The sequence below is a fragment of the Molothrus aeneus genome, chromosome 1 (genome assembly GCF_037042795.1).
Source record: "Molothrus aeneus isolate 106 chromosome 1, BPBGC_Maene_1.0, whole genome shotgun sequence".
NCBI lineage: Eukaryota > Metazoa > Chordata > Aves > Passeriformes > Icteridae > Molothrus > Molothrus aeneus.
The window spans coordinates 47,669,323-47,689,092 of NC_089646.1; positions in this window are offsets into that span (position 1 = coordinate 47,669,323).

Here is a 19,770-nt window from a genome sequence, read left to right on the forward strand (position 1 = left end):
TTTTAGGAGGATCTGGTGGATGGGTGGGAAACAACACATTTGTAAGTTATTAAAAATCAATGGGGATTTCTTATGTCTATTTGAATAATGAAGAATATCTCATTTTTTTGCACATGTTCCCTGTATTATCTCTGTTATCACTCTGTTTCTGCTCATTTTTCTTTTACATGAATTATGATTACAGGAATATGATTTATTCAGCTAGCTTCTCAAAGAAATTGCATTTTCAGTAGCCTGCATAAAGGCCTCCTTGTAACTCATTTCAGATATTCCGCCTATCTCTTTCAGAGAAGACAACTGAGTATCAGTAAGTGGACATTTCTTTCCCTTGAAAGTAAATAGAATTCCAAAATCTAGTCTGTGATGAGTCTCAGAGGATGTACACTGCCTGCATCTGCCCCTCAAGTTTCATTTTAATTCAGTAAATGGAATAATTTAATAACCAGACAGCAGTTACCATCTAGGACAGAATTCTGAACTGCTTTTTGGACTCACCAAAACTGAGGATGCACTCTGTGTGGGTATATGCTGGAACTTTAGCATCCCCATTTGCTCCGAAGTAGAGATGTCTTTAATCAGGAAACTTGGTTTCATTATGCTTGTCTTCATTCTCCTCACTGTTAACACTCTAGCCTCTCACACTCACTCATGGTGATCAGAAACTTGTATAAGCTCATTGGATCTTCTGTATTAATCATAGAATCATGAAATGGTTTGGGTTCAAAAGGTTCTGTAAGTTTAGTTCCAGCTCCCACATCATGGATAGGGACACTTTCCACCATATCATGTTGCTCAAAGCCCCATCCAGCCTGGCCTTGAACACTGCCGGGAATGGAGCATCCAGAGCTTCTCTAGGCAATGTAATCTGTTACATGGCATTTGTATTTGAATGGAAATGCAGAGCATGTGTTTGGAGTTTTCTTCTGAAATAGAGCATTACCCTTTTGGGGAAGACTTCTGTCACCTCAGCTTTTTTTTAAATGCTTTGGCTTTTCATGGTGAGTTTTCACTGCACTAGGGCTTTTGTATTAAAAAAGTAAAACTGAGAATGATGTCTGAACCTCTGCAATACAGTAGCTGTGTGGCCAGTACAAAATTTGTAAGCTAAAGAAGCACCATGAGACAGCCCAGGTTTGTGGGGTTTTTTTCCTCCACTGAATAAAATGTAATTTAAATGTGTTATTTCTGCAAAGCCAAAACTCATTTTACTTGCTAATATTTGGGTACTAAAATTTCCCTGAATTAGTGTCGGAACTCTGAGCACATGCAGCAGAGGTTTTGTGGTGTGTATGAGGATCAGCCAGAAACCTGCTGTATCCAGGTGCCCACTGGATAATACTGGACTTGTCTCCTGTTTCTTTTAAAGTGTGCAGGAAACACCCCCTGCTCTGCAGAGGCACAGGACAAGAGCTGTTAAGGAGCAGTTCTGTGCATCTGTTGGGCGTTTCTGTATCAGGAGTTACTCCAATAACACAGGCCCATGTAGTTGTGGGGCTGGAAATTTTGCTGCTTTCTTATGAGAATGAAGATCTCTGTTCAGCTTAGTGTATGTTCTGTGAAAGAGGTAGTGAGGGAGAGAAAATAATCCTGCTCCTGCCAAATGTGGCACTGCAAACAGCCCTGTTGAATGTGCAATTGCACTTAAATATGGGGGGTAGGTATATTCCATTTTAGATAAATATAGGTATGAATATGCATTTATATTTTTATATATGAAGAAGGGAGTAAAGACTGCAAATTTGGGATTTTCTTCTGATATAAAATACATTCCCACATTGGGTACCTTATCTGGTTGACTGCAATGGAGGTTCAGCATCCTGATACTCATGATGCTGAAATTGCTGCTTCCAGCATGAAGTACAAAGTTTTGAGGGAATGACATAGTTCTTTTGGCTTTCACTGCAGTTTTCCCATTTGATAGGCAGTGAGCTGCTGATGCCCTGACTCCTTGAAAGGCCACGTTGGACCTCTTTGGTTCAGGTGACACCAGAGTACTCTTGTGGTCAGGCCGCCAAAACCATTCCTCAGTTGGGCACCTCAGGGAATGAGGCAAATCTACATTTCCCCTTCATAATTTCCACAGTAAGCATAAGAGATTCTTAATTGTTAGAGGATTGCTTTTGTCTTCATTAATTCAAGCAACCCCTCAATGTGATTTAAATATAAATGGCTTAAAATAATGCTTTCAAAGGTTTCAATACAGATAAATTAATATAGGTGTCAAGAGTTGGGCTGGATCACTGGTTCATGCTTTGACAATAAGCAGAAAGTGTAGCTGAAGTTGTGGAGCAGGCCAATACATGGAGGGTTCTTTTTCCTGTCTGTGCAGCATTGTCAGGCCGATTTGTCTGTGGGTGGTGAGGGCAGGCTGTGTTAGTGCCCAAGGAAAGGATGTACTTTTCCCTGCAGACTACCTGATGAGGTTGTTTTTGCACACAGTTCTTGGGTTTCCAAGCCTCTCTCGATGCAGTTGATGTTTCTCCACTGCCAACATCTCTGTTTCCTGACATTAAGCTGTTCAAGGCTCAGCAAAGGCAGTCACTCTCTTCCCCACAAGCCACACCTGCTTCATCCCACATTCTGGTGAGTATCCTGTTCTTCTGGGTGCCTGGTGGGTTTGGTGGCCAGCCATCAGGATAGCCTGCTCTTCATACCAGGTTCTGCTGTGCTACTCTTTCTGAAAATGGGCTGCCCTCCCAGCACCTTCAGGAATGGAGCACTTCTGGAGCTTTGCTCCATGCTGGGGGTTTGCCCAGTCTGCCTTCCTGTTGCCACATGGTTACTTCTCCCAGGAACTACTCAGCTTGTTCTTCTTGGCAGCCTCCCTTGCTTCTAACTAGTCACAAGTGTTCCTTTTTAGAAGTGTGTGTTACATCCTGGTAAAAATGGCACAGGTCACCTTCATGGGGTGCCAGTGGGATTCCTCCCCCACACCCAGATCTAAATGCCTGCTGGTGCTGGAAAAAAACACTGTTCCCATCCTATTGGCTTGATGGAGGTTATTGGCTGTCTTTGGCTCTCGGCAGCACTGGGGAAGCCCTATGAACTGAAGGCCTTCCCTTGCTGTGGTCCCAGGAGGTCCCAGGAATATATAGTTGTGAGCCTGGAGAGTTTGACCCATTCACTGGGTACCCACAGCTGCCTGGGGTGTCTCTGCATGAGCAGGAGGGGATGCAGGAGGGCATCTGAAACTACAGGTGGGGACCTGCAAGTGGCCTGGGGTGCCAGGCAGTGCTGCTGTGGTGGCTGCAGCTGCAAATAATTCTTGCATGCTGCACCCTGTTCTCTTCCCTTGCACTATTAAAAGGGGATGACCAGTGGAACAGATTTTTGAGCAGTATCATAAGGAACTGCTGACTGACAGGAAAGCAAGTCAAAATTTTTATCCATTCCCCTCCTGGTTGAAAAAGCAGCTCTGGTTCTGTAACATATCACTTCTGCACTGTCATCTGGAGAGGTTTATGAGGCAGCCAAGATGTTTGCTTTGTGCAGACTGGGCAGTTTTTTAATGAAGGCGATCATATTTCAGCTTGCCCTGGGACAGCTCGACCACATAGGTTGAGATAAAACTTGTGCTTTTGCTTTACTAAGGGAATATAATTCCTCTGCTTCTCAGATACCCCCTGCCCCAGTCTGCCTTTCACAATGAAGGGAAATGGAAAAAGCAGTCATGTCACAGTGACCAGATTTTTGTAGTGTAGCAAGATTACAGAGAGGCAAAGAGGAATCCTTTTTCTGCTCTCAAGACTTTCTCATGTGGAAACATTAAGAATTTCCTTCTCTCCTTGGGGAGCTGCTGAATTACTTCTCCCCTGACTTGACTCATCTGAGGTCCTGCATGTGTGGTGGCAGTCCCAAGCAAAATATGGGCTAGGCAGAGGAGCAGCCCTAAGGAGAAGGATTTAGGGGTGCTGATGGGTGAGAAGCTGGGTGTGATCCAGCAATGTGCTTTTGCAATCCAGAAAACAAACGTTTCCTGGACTGCATCCAAAGCAGCATGGCCAGCAGGCAGAGGGAGAGGATTCTGACCCTTTGCTCTGGTGAGACCCCACCTGCAGTGCTGCATCCAGCTCTGGGATGCACAGGAAGGAAATGGACCTGCTGGAGGAAGTCCAGAGGATGCCACAAAGATAGAGCACCTCTCCTGTCAAGACAGGCTGAGGGAGTTTGGGATGCTCAGCCTGGAGAAGGTTCCAAGGAGATCTTAGAGCACCTTCCAGCACCCATATGTGCCCTACAAGAGAGATGGAGAGGGGCTTTTAACAAGGGCATGGAGTGACAGGAGAAGGGAGAATAATGGTTTTTAACTGACAGAGAGTAAATTTAGATTAGGTTTTAGGAAGAAATTCTTTGCTGTGAGGGTGGTGAGGCACTGGAACAGGTTGCTCAGAGAATTGAGTTGGTACTCCATCTCTGGAAGTGCTCAAGGCCAGGCTGGATGGGGCTCTGAGCAACCTGGCCTAGTGGAAGGTGGCCCTTCTTGTGGAAGGGGAGTGCAGCTAGATGGGCTTTAAATTTTCTTCCAACCCAAATCATTCTGTGGTTCCTGGTGAAGAGGAAAGCTTGCTTTGTATGTGACATGCCTGAGAACTGTGTTGACAGCATTCAGGCCTTCATATGACTAGTAATGGCCTCTGAGAACTTTGAAAGGTCACCTAAAATTGTTGTTTTCCTCAGTTTTCCCTCTGGAAACAGAGATTTGTGCCTCCCTGCAGAAGAAAAGTTTTCTTTACTTGCAGGAGATGTAAGCAGGGCAGTGGGTCTTGGCAAAGTAGATGAAGCTAATTTGGCCAGCTCCAGTGAATGAGTGTCCTGCCACCTGGCATGGCATGAGCTCCCTTCCCTTTCTGCTGCTGTGTTGGTGATTTTAGACCCTGCATGGAACTGGTTGAGCCCCCAGAAAATGAACCAGTTGCAGAGTAATTTCATCATGCCTGGAAACCTTACAGAAATTAAATTCAGATTAAATCAGTGGGATTCCCAAGGCTTTGCATTTCCTTTCCTGTGCACCGGACCCTGGTGGGGTTTCTCCCCTGTCCCCACAGATGGTGTAGCATAGTCCCTGCTGTTCCTTCCTGGCCAAAGCCACTGTTCCCAGTATCCCATCTGCATCTGCAGCTGAGGCTCCCTTCCAGATGGTTGTGATTAATAGATTTTTCCCCAGAGGCATTTTCCCCGGGGGAATAGAAATTCAGTGCTGCTGTTTCATCAGCTCTGACTGCAGAGCAGCCCAGGCTCATTTTATTTCAATTCTCATTGTCTGCCAAGCTACTGTCTCACAGAAACATCAGCATTTTTATTTAATCCTGCACAAAGAATGTATGCTCTAATTCTCAACGTTGCAACCTAATTCTTTGAATTGCAAATAGCAGTGGTTTCACTCCTATTCCTAGTGTGTGTAGGTCATAGACTTTTTAACAGTTCTTTGAAAATAATTTTAAGTCCCTTCTGTCTTTAATTTGCTTTTGGGTGCTCAAGATTTGGCTCTCTCCAAAGGTGTGCACCTCACGCTAGGTTGACACTAGGGAAAAAGTGGCAGCTAAGTAAACAGCTGGGCTCATCTGAAGGCTTTTCAGGTTCAGATGTTTGCTTGCTGTGGTAGCCCACCTGATGTGCAAACCTGATTACAGTGAATAGTGCAGAGAAAGGTGTGTTTTGTGGTCTGCTTGTGTTTGCCAGCAGTACAGTGAGCACATGTGTTATGAGCAGAAAAGAAATAACCCATTAGTCCCTGCACAAAAATTCATGCACAAAAATTCAAATCCCAGGAATGACCCAAACCATAAGGAACTTAAATAGTCTGTCCTTATTTAAGCAGCAGGTGGCAACATCCTCTGCCTGATGAAATTCATCTTAGGTTTTTGTGAAGGGTTTCTTTTTCCTTCTTTTGGAACAAGAGAAACCTCAGGCTGTTTGCAGCCTCTGCCTTTCTTGGGAGCACCTTGCCAGTACCTCCAAAGAAAAGTCTGCAGAAGCATAGTAGGAAAGTGTCTCGACTTTTGTGCTCTAGTTCCTGTTTGGAGAGGGTGTTTCTTCCCCTGTGGGTTGAATGGTCTTCACTGAGCGTAACCTGCAGTCAATCAGTGATGCGTGCAAGAGCACAGAGGAATGCCTCCATGTGTACTGACAAATGCTTTGCCTACATGCTGGCTTTAGTTGGTTGGTTTGGGAAAGATGCAAAAAAAAAAAAAAAAAAATTCCCTAAATACAAGGATGTGAGCAGATGTATGCTTTAGTGGCTTCTCAAATCAGCTATTGAGAAAAACATCTGTTTTCCTTTTCCCAGCCTTTCCCTGCGGAGCAGCTTCATGAGCCCCCGGACTTTCCTCATTCTGCCCTTGTTTCCCCAGCCTCCTGCTGCCTTCCCTGTGGTCATGCCCTGATTCTCCTGCCCCAGCCTCTTCTTCTGCTGCTCCTACAGTGACTGATGTGTCTATGGAAAAAGACCCCACTGAGCTGCCTCCTCCCCATACATCCTGCTCCTCTCCTCCACCTCCCCACTGCCCTCTCCTGCCATTACCTCATCTTTCCTCTCCACACTGTGCCTGCAAGAGCTCCTTGTACTGAGGGGTTTGTTGCTCCAGTGAGCAAGGGGATAATGAGGGAAAGCCCCTTGGGAATGGACGGCTGTGCTGGGCAAGCAGCGCTCAGCCCTCCTGTGCTCCTGTTCACGGCTCCTCATGCACTCCAGCTCTCCACCTTCTTTTTCCCGCTGCTGGGCACAGGGACTGCTCAGCTGTCCCAAGGCTGGCTCTGGCCTGTAGGGAGAGGTGTCCTGAAGCTGAGATGGGAGGTAGCAGAGCTGTAGTCCTATGTGTTTGGGATGCACCTGATTGCAAGCTGGGCACCCATCCTGGATAATGTTTTAAAGCATGACTCTGTGTGCCTTGTTCATACTGCCTTTAATGAAGCATCAAGTCTCTTGTTTAAAGGGTGTTGCTGCTGCTATTCTTTCTGCTCCCACTGCTAAATCTCAGTATGCTCCTGAAGCCTTGTGTGGGCCATAGTGGGCCACAAACAAAACACTTGTAAATATGAATTCAAGCCTTAACTTGAAATGTCCTGGCACCACTCTGATATCACAGTGGTTAGGCCTGAGATATGATGGCTTTATTGCAGTCCTTGGAACCACCAACTCGTAAATAGTCCACAGCCTAACTCAGGCATCTTTGAACCTCAGCTTCTCAAAAAAACTTCTGTAGACCCACTGACCCAATTCACTGTTTGTTTCTGTGTGCTTTATTCACCACCTTGCTCAGTCTCAGTCTGGTGGGATGGGGGAAGACATTTGGGGTTTATCTTTAAATGGAAAAGGCTAATTTTTAAATGAAAGCTGCTTGAAGAAGCCTAAAATTATTATATTCCTGGTGTAGGAGGGCCCAGAGTCCAGACCAAGCGATTTAATTGTATGATTTCTAATGAATCAAAGACAACTTCAGTAATTTCTTCTATGTGCTGTCTTCATCCTACAGCTGTGTTCTTATGAAGTATACTTGGTCTCTGCTCTCAAACTCTCCTTATTGACCGAGAATCTTGAGGGCCAGAGGTAAGGTTATATATTGTTTTAAACACAGAAGAGCTAACAAATTAAGTGAGTCTATTATGGAAAAAGAAGCAGCCAGAAAATTATGTCAGATCAGAAGATTGTGGTACAACAAAGATTATGTCTGTAACTGTGTAGACAGTAAAGGCAGCCCAGAAATTCCTAGAAATTGCTGAAGAGACACACATGACACTGATTTAAGAGATACTAAAATATTTCTGTCTGTAAAGACAGATGATCAACAATAAATGCCTGGAAGCTCAGGGGATTTCATTTGATCTGGGTGAGGAGGCCAGCTTATGAAGTCTCAAAGTGACTGTAAGCAGTGAGGATTGCTATTGGCATTGGCAATAGACCTGCTTCCACTTTCTATTTCACCTTCGGCTCTTGTTTGGTTGTATTTCTGGTGTGTGATTCATACTGCTCTTTTCCATTTGCCTTAAACTTTTTCTTTTTGAAACCTCCTCTAACCATTGTTCTTCCTAAATTCCAGGTTTATATGTCTTCCTGTCCTATTTACAGGAACAATCCCTAGCCACATGAAGCTAGAGAAATGCAGTTGCATGGAGAAAGCATGCCAAAAAAGTGGTCTTGTGTACTTAGAAATTTAATTTTCACATTCAGAAAAGGCAGGAGCAAGTGCTAAACCTGCTCCTTTGCTACTTGCAGCGAGGGGGAAGGACTCGCTCCTGAGAGCACACCTGGGGGTGGGACTGGCCAGGGAGCAGCGCTGCGGAAAGTCGTGGGGGTGGGACAGGAGCTGAGTGTGAGCTCCCAGCGTGCCCTGGCAGCGATGGAGAGCGGCACCTCCCACCCCTGTGGGCAGAAACGCGGCCGTAGGTCGAGGGAAGGAGTTCTCTGCCTCCACTTGGCCCTTTGTTAGACCACATGTGGATGCCACATTTCACATTCCTCCTGATACCTGATGGATGTTAATGAACTGCAGCGAGTTCAGGGAGGCCCCACGGTGGCTGTGCAGGTGCCCAGGAGGTTAGGAGGGCTGGGAGGCTGGGAGGACTCCATCCCTGGAGGTTTTACAGCCCCGCTGGATAGAGCATCCCGAGTACCCTGCTCTGAGCTTTGAGCAGGCTATTGAAATACAATCATGATCCTTCAGCCTGTCTTACTCTGTGTCCCTCAGGTTGCTCTAATGGAAGTGGCAAAGGCAAAAGCCTGAACTAAACTGGCCTGAAATCCACAGCCTCACAGAGCAGCCCAAGCTGGCAACAGCATTGCAGAATATCAAGAAGGGACCACCTGGCAGTGTTGCTTGCTGCTGCTCTGCAGTCAAGAAAAAAACAACCCAAACAAACAAAAAAACAAACAAAAAACAAACAAACAAACAAAAAACCAAAAAAACCCAAAAAACCAACCAAACAAAAAAAAATCCAAAGAAAAAACCCAAAACCACACAGAAAACCTAATTGCCTTCTCATGACTGAGAAACAAGGAAATTTGAGCTGCTTAAAATGCTAATCAAGGGCAATGTCCTGTATGTCTTTATTTATGTGAGTTTATATAGAGACACTGTGTTTATATACGGGATGTAAAAAGTTGGCCCTGGTTTTGCATGGTGAATGGGAATGTCCCTCAGCAGCTGGTGTCCCCCCTGCCCATGGCCTTGTCCCATGACTAAGCCGGGTTTCCTGAATTCCTGGGGAGCTCTTTTGGACAATCCCTATTTTCTGGCCGTTTCTCCCCGGTTTCCCGGGAATGTTTGCTCACGTTTGCAACTCCTCCCATGGTGCTGCAGTGGCTCACAGGTGACTGACCCAGCTGCCGGCCCGGGGGAGGGCAGTGCTTCCGAGCAGCCTGGCTGGGACAGCACCATGGGACAGGGGAATGCAGTGTCCCTGCTGGGAGGGAGCCCCGAGCCCCTCGGCCACAGGGAGAGCACAGATGTCAGACCCCCGCCGGCTGCATCTCGGGGTATTTATGTCGCAGTGCCTGCGTGGCGCCTGTGCCTAATCCCCGCAGAGAGGCAGCTACGGGGCCAGATGTTTCAACTCCATTGACCTAATTCGGCATCTGGGCGCTGGCGCCTGCCCTTCCTGCCACATCTCCCAGCTTCCCGGAGCAGCAGCTGCCAGAGCAGGAGCAATCACCGCAGGTTCAGGTCCCTGCAGGGCACTTTGTCCCGGGGCACCGGAATGTTGAGCCCTGGTATGTGCCGCCGGCAGCATCCCGGCTGCGCGGGCAGCCGTGCCCGGCCCGGAGGAGCGCCGGAGGATGGCACACGCCGTGGTTTCCAGCGCCCTGAGCCGATTTGCTGCGCGCCGTGAAAGGATGGATGGCGTGCTGGGCTTTCATTGAAGGCTGATTTCCCAGAGGAGGGATTTCTGTCAGGGATATTAACTCCCTGCTGCTTCAAGCTGAGTGCTTCAAGTGGCTCTCGGTGATGTCTTAAAAATAGAGATATCCTTATTAATATATCCCAAAGAGGGAAAAGGTTCTTGTTCTCCAGCAAAATATGTAGTCACCCTTGCATCAAGCATCATCCTTCCTGCCTTAAGAAAGAAGCCCGTCCTTCCTTGCTGGCCTTTGGCTTTGTCCAAATGAGAGTCAGGAGACTGCATCCTTTTCCTCTGGATCATCACTTTGTCAAAGAAGGGTTTGGGCTGATTGAAACCCCAGGGGTTTTCACAGACCTTGGCTTAATTTTGATGCCTCTCAAGAAAGCCAATGAGTTACACCCCTCTTTTCCCCCACCTATCAGTCTGAATGAACTAGCGTGGGCTGGGCAGTACCTACCAAGGAATAGGTGTGCAGAGAGACTCTCCCAGAATGATGATGATTACAGAATCATCATCAAGGTTGGTAGAGACCTTTAAGATCATCCAGTCCAGGTGTCCACCCAGCACTGCCATTGTAACACCTAACCCACATCACCTAGAGCCATATCCAGGTGCCCTGTAAACACCCCAGGGATGGTGACTCCACCACCTTCCTGGGCAGGGGGAGGTGGTGTAGTCAAAAGCCTGACCACCCCAACAGTGATTTTTTTTTTTTTTCTGGTCTGAATCTCCGCTGTCTCATCCTAAGCCCCTTTCCTCTCGCCCTCTCACTGCAGGCCCGGTAGAAGAGACCGGCCCCACCTGGCCACAGCCTCCTTTCAGGCGCTTGTAGAGAGCAATGAGGAGCCCCCTGAGCCTCCTCTTCTTGAGACTAAAGAAGCCCAGCTGGCTCAGCTATTTCTTACAGACATGTTTTCTAAACCTTTCAGAACCTTGTTGCCCTCACTGGACACTCTCCAGCCCCTCAATGTCCTTTGTAAAGTGCAAGGTGCAGACATGGACACAGCGCTCAAGGTGAGGCCTCACTGGTGCCGAGTACAGGCCGTGGTCACTGCCCTGGTCCTGCCAGCCTCACCATTTCTATTTTTCTGTGAGGAATGAGCCTTGCAGGGACCCTTGTAATACATGGCTTTCTCTGTCACACCAAGAGCAGCAGCATGGGGACAGGGAGGCTGGATTTGGAGGATTTGGGGTGCTGAGTGCCAGTTGAGGTCTGACCCCCTACCTCTCATTTGCTGTTTTATTGGCCAGCTCTGCATCTGGAGGGGTCCATAAGAGCCCAGCTCTGGGTACAGGAGCTCAGGCATGTATGGGAAAGGGCTCTGCATGCAGGAGAGCTGTGCCCAGCCTTCATCTGCTGTTTATCTGAAAAAAAACCCCACACGATTTTGCACTGTTTTTGTCCTTAATTCACATTTGCTATTCCTCCTAATCTTCTCTGGGGTTGTTTACAGAAGCACTGGGGGAGGATTTCAAGCACTCTGCCGTGCCTCTGACCCCAAAGACTAAACCCCATGGGGAAATGGGGTGGTTGTTTCAGCTGTGGGGTCCCAGGCTGCTGGGAGCTGGAAGATGGCAATCCTGGCAGTGGGCCCAGCTGCTGGTCGTGGCTCACAGCAGCCACCAGTGACTGGCTCACACTGCAGAGGCACCAGCTGTCCTGCCTGGAATGCTGAGGGAGGAAGGTAAAAATACCTCCTCAGTCACATGCTTGCGAGATTCCTGGATGGAGGATGCTAAAAACAGCACAATGGTTGTGGACATGTTGGGTTTCTTGGCAATGCAGTCAGCAATTAGTCTTCCTCCTGGCTTTGCACCAAAATGGAGGTGTGGGGGATTAGGGTTGGAGAAAGCAGTGCTGCCCTGGGGTTGCATGCTGGAGGATGCATGGGTGGAGCAGCCTTTTCCCAACTTTCTTTTGCCTTAATACACTCTGACAGAAGACTTCCATAGCCAAAAAACTGATGCCCTGAAATCATAAGGCTAGCTGGAGCAGAACAGAGGCAGGGCTGGACCATCCCATACTGGTTTGGAACATCATAGGAGAAAAGGCATTGCAATGGTTAAACATGGGCTGAACAGATTTGCCCTATGCATGTAGCAAAGGGAATTCTCAAGGACATAACATAATGGGGGAAAAGCTGGGGATTTTCTCCACAGCCCTGCAAACCCTGTCTGTGGCTGCTCAGAGCCCTGCAGCTGGGCTTCCCCACAGTATAAATGCAAGCAGATTTGGTAGGTGTGCAGCCAAATAAGCCCTGAAGAAGCTGGGTTGTGCTGAGACCCCAGTGGCTGGGACATGGGCAAGAGGTCCCTCTTGACAGTGCTGCCCCACACCAGTGATGGCTGTTGAAGCCCTGCTGTGGTCACTTCCCAGGCTTGACAGGCAGCACAGAGCAGTGAGAAGTCTTGGAAGGTTGAGCTATTAGTAGGCAGCTTCTCATCAACTCCTGGAAGAGGAGTGTGTCCCTCTCCCCAGCCAGCAGGGCTGCAGCCAAAGGAATAATGTGGTGAATGCCATTTTCTTGGCAACTCTGAATGCTGAGTTGCTACCTCAGGGAGGAAACAGCCTGTGAAAAATGTATTTGAAAACCAGTTGCTAGATAGTCATCGGGTGAAGCAAGATGCAGCTTTGGGCTGAGTACCAGAACTGCTCTCCACTGCTCATCCTCACCCAGCAGGTGCACAGCTCCCCTTCCAGTGAGCTGGGGACACTGCTGCAGAGTGTCCAGCTCCCAGCAGTGCTGCTTTTACTCTCCATCACCTTGTTGGGAGCCCAGCTTCCTGCTCCTCATGCAGGGAAAAAGGTCTCTTTGCCCAGTGGAGACAGCTGAGATACCATCATGGCTGAGAGCACCACAGCCTTGCTCTGTGCTTAGATATGAAGTTTCTCAGCAGTGCTCACCCTGGTTATCCTAACTAGCATGCATGTACAGGGGAAGCCAAATGGCTTTCAAAACATCCATCTACAGGCTGTGCAATGTCAGCTGGCTGCTGGCCTGGAACAGCTGCTATGGAAAGTTGTCCATCCCAGCTCTCACAGTGCAGGAATGAGCCTGGTGGATGAGAAGTCACAGGAAGGAATAGTAAATCAGGAACCAGCACCCTTCCCATCTATTTTTAGCAGCAGTATCAGTGGTGTTTACGGGAATTTCCTCCGTGTTTCCTCTGTGTTCCTGTTGATTTCCTTCTCAGTGGTGTTACAGCTTCAGTCAGCGTGACCTACAACAGATGCAAAGCAATCAACAAGCCCTTCCTGGCCGTGGGGAGATGTGGGATGAGGGGATCTGCCATGGTTACTGGTGTGGGATGCTTCCATCTTTTATGTGCCCATGCTTAGCCTGAATAGCTTAATCCTTGGTGATGCTTTCCTCAAGTCAAATGTTGCTGAGAGTTCAAATCATCCCTCTGGAACTGTAAATGTTCCCAAATCTCCATCCCCACCTGCCTGTAAGAGGGAGTGGGTCAAAGCAGTGCTGGTGGCAGGAGCTGCTCATGCGCTGGCCCTCAGTCAGTGGTGGCAGGTGGCTGCAGGGGTTGCTCCATGAAGATGCTGTTTCCAGGCAGAAGTGGAAAAGCAATCACAATTTTATGATGTGTTGGGCCCTGCTGGGTGTCTGTCACGCTGATCCAGATTGTGCAACTTCAGTACCATTTAGCAGCACAGCCTGTTTAATTAGCCCACCTGCTCAGCAGTGGGAAAGGGATGGCATTCACAAGCCTTGCACATCACCTTTTCTAGGCTCCACAAAGCCTTTACACCCAAGAGCTGGCAGGGAGCACACCAGGCAGCAGGATGATGTTCCTGCTTTCCCTACACTGCCAGGCAATAGCAAGCCTTGCCTTCCTCCCCTACCAGCCCTTTCTGCGTCCCCTCTTCCTTTCTGGCAGGGCTTAGAAAACCCATGCACACCCATCCCTGGCACTACAGGACATTTAAATCCCTTCTCATCCCATGAGAGCAGCAGTAGGGCAGCCAGGCTCCCAGCCTAGCCCACAGATCTTCCAGAATATGATGTCAGTCATGATTTGCCCTTTTACCATCTACCTGGTTTTACTGATCAGGTAACACAGGCTGTCCTTGCCTCCTGGTGGGCTTTGCTCTGGGGGCTACAGAGGGAATAGACAGACTTAGGGCACAGAGAGACCCAGCCCTATTCCATCCTGGTGGGGCCAGGGTGTTCTCCTGCTGCCTTCTGGCTCAGTGCATCCATCCTCTCCTGGCACAGAGATCCCAGCCCCTTCCTGGAGTAGTAATAGTGAGTTACTGCTGATATCCTTCAGCTGCCAGTTATGGGGCCAAGTTATATAGAGACCTGACAGCCCTTTCCCAGGTAAGGAGTTTGAGGTTGTTTTTGTTGCTGTGGATGTGTTTCTGGTCTGTTCCATGTGCTGTTGTACCAGGGACCTCAGAAGCCATTTCAGCTTCTGAGAGCAGGGATGGCAGGTAAGTCAGGCTCCAGAGAAGAAAGAAAAGTAAGGTTTTAAACAAAGCATGTTGTTTGCCATTTTTATTTCCTATAGATTAAACCCTATAATTTTAGGTGCTCATGCTCTTACTGTAAGTGCTTATTTGTGAAGGATTTAGGCTGTAAGCTGTTGTGTTAGAACTCCTCTCACAGCATGCTTTACCTTCTAAATATGCCTTGGGTTGTTATTGCTGCAGTGGAAACCCAAAAAGAAGAAGATTATGAAATCTGGTGGAAAAATGAAGCAGTGAGGTTTTAAGTCTCCTCTGCTGTGGGTGAGCTGGCACATGGCTTAGAACAGTTTGTCTGGGCAGATACTGGGAGGGAGTGCAGGATAATGTGATGAGATGCTTTGTGGCTCACCTGGAAATCATTTCAGAAAGATGTAAAGGGTGACAATTTTCTGCATGCAAAAGGGGTTGAAAATAACTTTTCAGAAAACAGCCTTGGGAGACTTATGGAACCCTAGGAATGCAGTTTGACTGGAGGAGCACTTGAAGAGTGCAGCACCCCTGAGTGAGGGGTGTGTAAGAGCTGTGCACCTGGATTCTTAATTCTGTGCAGCTGAAATCAGGAAGCCACCACTTCACCTGAATCTGGCCCAGCTGATTCAGTTTGCAGCTGTGCAAACTCTTGGTGGCCTTCTGGCCTCTGGAGACTTATTCCCTTCTTTGTTTCTTTCCTCACTTTAAACCAGCAAAAGAACACCTTCCAGCATAACAGTTTGAATGGTGAAGGGTGGGTGAGATTTTGGGGTGCAAATCTCTTACTGGTTTGAGCCTTTGAATACAAGCAGTTGTGCTGAAGTTGATGGCTGTGACTCTCTGACTACTGAAGTTTTTGCTTACTAGGCTTGTGCACAGCACAGCTCCTAGACTCTGGCTTGGGGTGATGGTTTTAAGCTGCTTTTGGAGCACCAACAGCTACCAGCTGCTTGAGGTGTTGTGCAGAGGGGGGGAAAAGTCCAGTCTTCATGGAAAGAAAAGGGAGCAGCAGTTTCTCTATTCAAACATTGCCATGGCAAAGCTTGGTGCTGCAGTAGGCAATGCCCATGTGCCTGCCCATGGGGAACAAGGGCACATACAGGTTGTTTCATAGTTTGGAGATGCTGGCCAGGTTACTGGCCCTTTCCTTCAAGTGGTTTGGGATCACTGTATGGAAAGTCGTTACTGATTTGAGGATAAGGGACTTTGAAAGTCACCTCACCCCTGTGCTGAGGTGAGTCACTTCCTAACTTGAGAGGGTGATGAAATGAGCTGCCTTCAAATCCGCTCAGGAATACTCTGATCAAACATTGCCTCACCTGCTATGCCCACAGGACTTCTGCTGCCCTGCTCCCTACAAACACGTGAAGAGCTCCAGGGGACCTTGCACCTGTTCTTAGGAGCAATAACAGCAAAATCAGCCCCCGCTCCAAAAGGTCTTGTCTGGGAAAGAACCAGAGTCCTTCCACATCTGCCCTGCCCACTGGCTCCTGGCATCTTGTTGCCTCTCTCACGAGCGAGCTGCACAGCCTTGCTTTTCAGAAAACACTGGTGTTTTGTAATTTTTTTGGCAACTGGGACGAGTTCCTTGCAACTATCTGAACTTTGCATTTGTTTAAGCAATTTACTGCCTTGTCGCTCAGAGGGGTCATTTGTTCCAAGCTGAATAGCTGCGGGGCTGGAGAATAAACACCAGTCTCCCCACTCTTGCCTCCACAGGGTATTGGCCAGCTGTGGGTGATGCAAGATGGGCTTAGCTTCACCCTGTTTAATGAGTCAATGAACCCTGTATCTCTCCTGACATACAGGGTGACTTCTAAAAAGAAAGCTGGTCTCTCTGTCCTGCCCATTCCCCAGGCATCAGGAGCTGTGCCTCCATGCCCGCCCTGCTGCAATAGGGCAGAGTTTGGCCCTGGGGTGCCAGGGAAGGACATGGTTTTGTGGTGGTGCCCTGTCTCCAGAGGCTCTGTAACAGTTGGGTGCTTTTATCCTAAATAAAGCTTTAGAGATGCTGTGACAAACAGCGCCATTGGGAACTTGCAGGCAGGAGAGGCTTGTGCCAGAACCACGACTGGAGGATCTCTCTCCATGTTCCCTAGCTGAGACTGATTCCTTCTTGGTCTTGTGGCTCTCCTTGTCTCACTCAGCAGCCTTTAAAATCTGGAGGAAGTATCTCTTATCCCATCTTCCAGGACAGAAATAAAATGTCTGCCAGGTATGTAGGGATACTCAGGTCAGGGCTTTTTCTGAGACACAGGGTGAGAGACCAAATGAAACATCTTTATCCATGCAATGGAAATGTCCAACACATGGGTGTTCACTCTTTATAGATGTAAAATGTTGCTGAGAACTCTTACTACTTCCTAGAGGTCAGACAGCTTTAGGACTGGTGAGGTGTCCTGCTGCTTCACCCCAAAAAGAGCACAAAGGCATCTCTCAGGGAACATAGTCAAGACTTCTCTTTGCTTCCAGTTTCTAACCAGCAGAGCCCTGATGATGATGACTTCTGGGCTTAAAATAAAAGGGATCCACCTGAAACTGGCAGGCTCTGCTGGGCAGCCATCCCCACAGCTTTGCTGGTGCAGTACAGCTTGGTGGCTGACAAGAGGTGTTTGCCAGGTTGGCAGCCCCTGTGCACTCCAGCCACACTGCAGAGCCCAAATTGGGAGTTGTGCTCCATGGCTGAAAAGTGAGAGACTGCCTGCCCTGACCACTGCCAGGCTGCCCAACTGATTCGCATGACAAGAAGATGTTGGGCTTCCCAAAATTATCTTCAGTGCATCTCTAAGGTTTCATTTCCTTGTGGTGGCTGCTTTCTCAGACGCCTACACTTCCACATGCACACGAATGCATCTGCTGCAACAGCGAGCACCCCAGCAGCCTGAGATCTTGAGGCCTGGAGCCAGACCTCTGGCTTTTGTTGGAGCAAGCCAAAATTTCTGCTTTGCACTGTGCCAGGTAGCACTGCTCCCCTGTCCTGCTCCCACCCAAAATGTGCAGTGCACAGCAGGGGAGAAACAAACCCAAAGCCTGTACAGCCCTCCTGCCTGGCCAACAGTCTGCTCACAGCTTCCTTCTGGGTTCATGAAGCAGTGGAATGGCAACATCTTTGCAGGCACCTCTTTGTACCATCTGCAGTGGTATGGCCTATGTGGTTTTAGGTATTTCACATGGTGCAACACAAAAGCAGGGGCAAAACTTCTTTAAGGATGTGTAAAAACAGGGTAGAAACTGCACTCCCTTTGGTCCCTGGAAGTACCTGTAAGATGCCTGTGATGGGCAAAGAAGAATTTAGGAGGTGTTGCTGGCTCCCGTGGGCTGGCCTTGACAGAGCTGGGGTGGTACAGATCTCCCCATGCCACCAGTGGCAGGATCAGAGCCTCCAGCACGACTTGGGGCTGTGGAAAGAGTCCAAACCACTGGCTGGGTGGGAGCTCAGGCTGTGCTGGGTCTTGCTGGGGCAAGAAGGAAGCGATGTGAACACTCACCTCACTGAAACCCCAGAAAAAGCCCCGGATTTTTTTCTAGCAAGACTGAACCCTAACAAGCATAGCACAGCCCCAGCCTGGCACATTGCCCAGCACTGAACTGACAGGGGAGCCCCTATCCCCCAGAGCATCCCTCCATGCAAGTTAGTCCAGCCAGCCTTCCTGCTGTCTCCAGAGCATATGCATGTACCTGCAGCACTTGACTCCAGACCTTCAGCCTCCCACATGCCAAGAACAGGACCACACTTGAGGTACCCTTGGCTTTGCCAAAGAAAGGATGTTCTGCTCTTGCATGTGGTAAGCTGGGGTTTCTGTTCCAGCCTAGATGGGGCTGGTGACTCATGATCCTGCTTTGAAAACTATGGCTGGATTAGCAGCAATAGGCTAGTTGTTGTTCTCCCTTGTCCTTTGTGCCTCATTTATCAATTTATTGCTTGATCTGAGGCTTTCTCTTTATTCCCACCAAGACTTTTGTTCCTATTGTCCCAGCTTGTCTTTTCCTTGACAAGTCTCATTTACTTGTTTCACTCACGTTGACTTACATCATACCCTCAATCATTCCAGAAAAAACTGAATTTGAGGGCTTCTAAAAACCTTTCTAGGAAAGGAGAGAGGGAGCTGGAGTGCACCTGTCTACCTCCAGCCCCACTCAGGGACATGCCCACCCCCCCAGGCAGTCCTGGCAGGGAGTGTGGGGCAATGCTCTGGCAGGGCTGTTAGCAAGGCTGCTTTGATTGTGTGGGGTTTAGTAGCAGCCATCACCAGGCTTGCTGTCCTGAGGAAAACTTGCTTTTTCTGCTTTCACCTGCTGCCCTTGTCACCTCCTTGGCTATGGTGGTGAAATGAACTGTTATTTCATCCTTCACATTTTCCTGTGTGTAAGGATATGGCAAACCCAAGCTATGATGTGATTTGTGAAGAGGAATGAGGCATTTCTCAAGGGAGTATTCCAATCTCTCTTCATGAGCAGAGCTGCTCGTGTCCAGCCAGCACCATGGTGTGGTTTACTACTTCTGCAGAGTAGGAAAGGGAACAGCATCCCAAAGTGCTGCTTCAGAGAGGAAAAACTTGCATGATTTTAAGAGAATAATAAAAGAAGTTAAGTGCAATGATTCATCTGGGGGGTCTGGCTCCTGCAGAGACAGCAGCAAAAGCCAGCCTATGCTGTCCCCTCTCTCCAGGTGTTGGGCCTTGTTCCCCATCAATGGCTGAGGCAGGGAGCATGGAGATGGTTGCTCAGGCCATCATGAGGATCCCAGGGCTTGCCAGGGATGTGCTTCCTGTCTCCTACATACCCACACTTGAGGTACCCTACAGAGAACTGGTGCTCTTGCAGTACATCTTGCAGGGAGGTTGTTTTCCTTGGTCTGGAGCATTGCCAGTGTTCAGCTGCAGCTGATGAATGAGCTGTTAGGGAGATAAATGTGCCATTTGGTGACTGGCCAGAGCATTATTTACCATTTATGCAGGGGAAGCTCAGCCCTGCACAAGGTGGTGCATGACTGGCATTACCAAAAGTGCAGAGACAGCAAGACCCAAAAGGCAGAGCTGCTGGCTTTGCCTGTAGGCGGTTTCTTTCTGAGCACAGCTGGCAGAGCTGGGACAGCTTGTGCTTCCCAACAGACTGGATCAGAAGCAGTGAGATACTGGATTTACAAACATGATGCAGGGAAGCAAAGGCCCTTCTGAGCTGACTTAAAGCTGTGAGAGGAGACAGGTGCCTGTGGCAAGGTTTAGCAACATTGTGTTTCAGGAGTCCTTATTTCAAAAAATGTATGCTGTCCCAGAAATAAGCTAGGAACTCACCAGACCTGCCTGTATTGTTGCTGCTACTACAGTGATCCTCCAGAGTTACTAGCTGTGTGTAGCTGTGCAGCAGCTGAGCTCAGAGGTGCTGCAGCACAGAGGAGCATCTCACAGGTGGGAAAGCTGAAGCAGGCAGCAGTGCTGGTGCTCAAGGGCCACTAAACTCATCTTTCCTGTGTCTCTCTG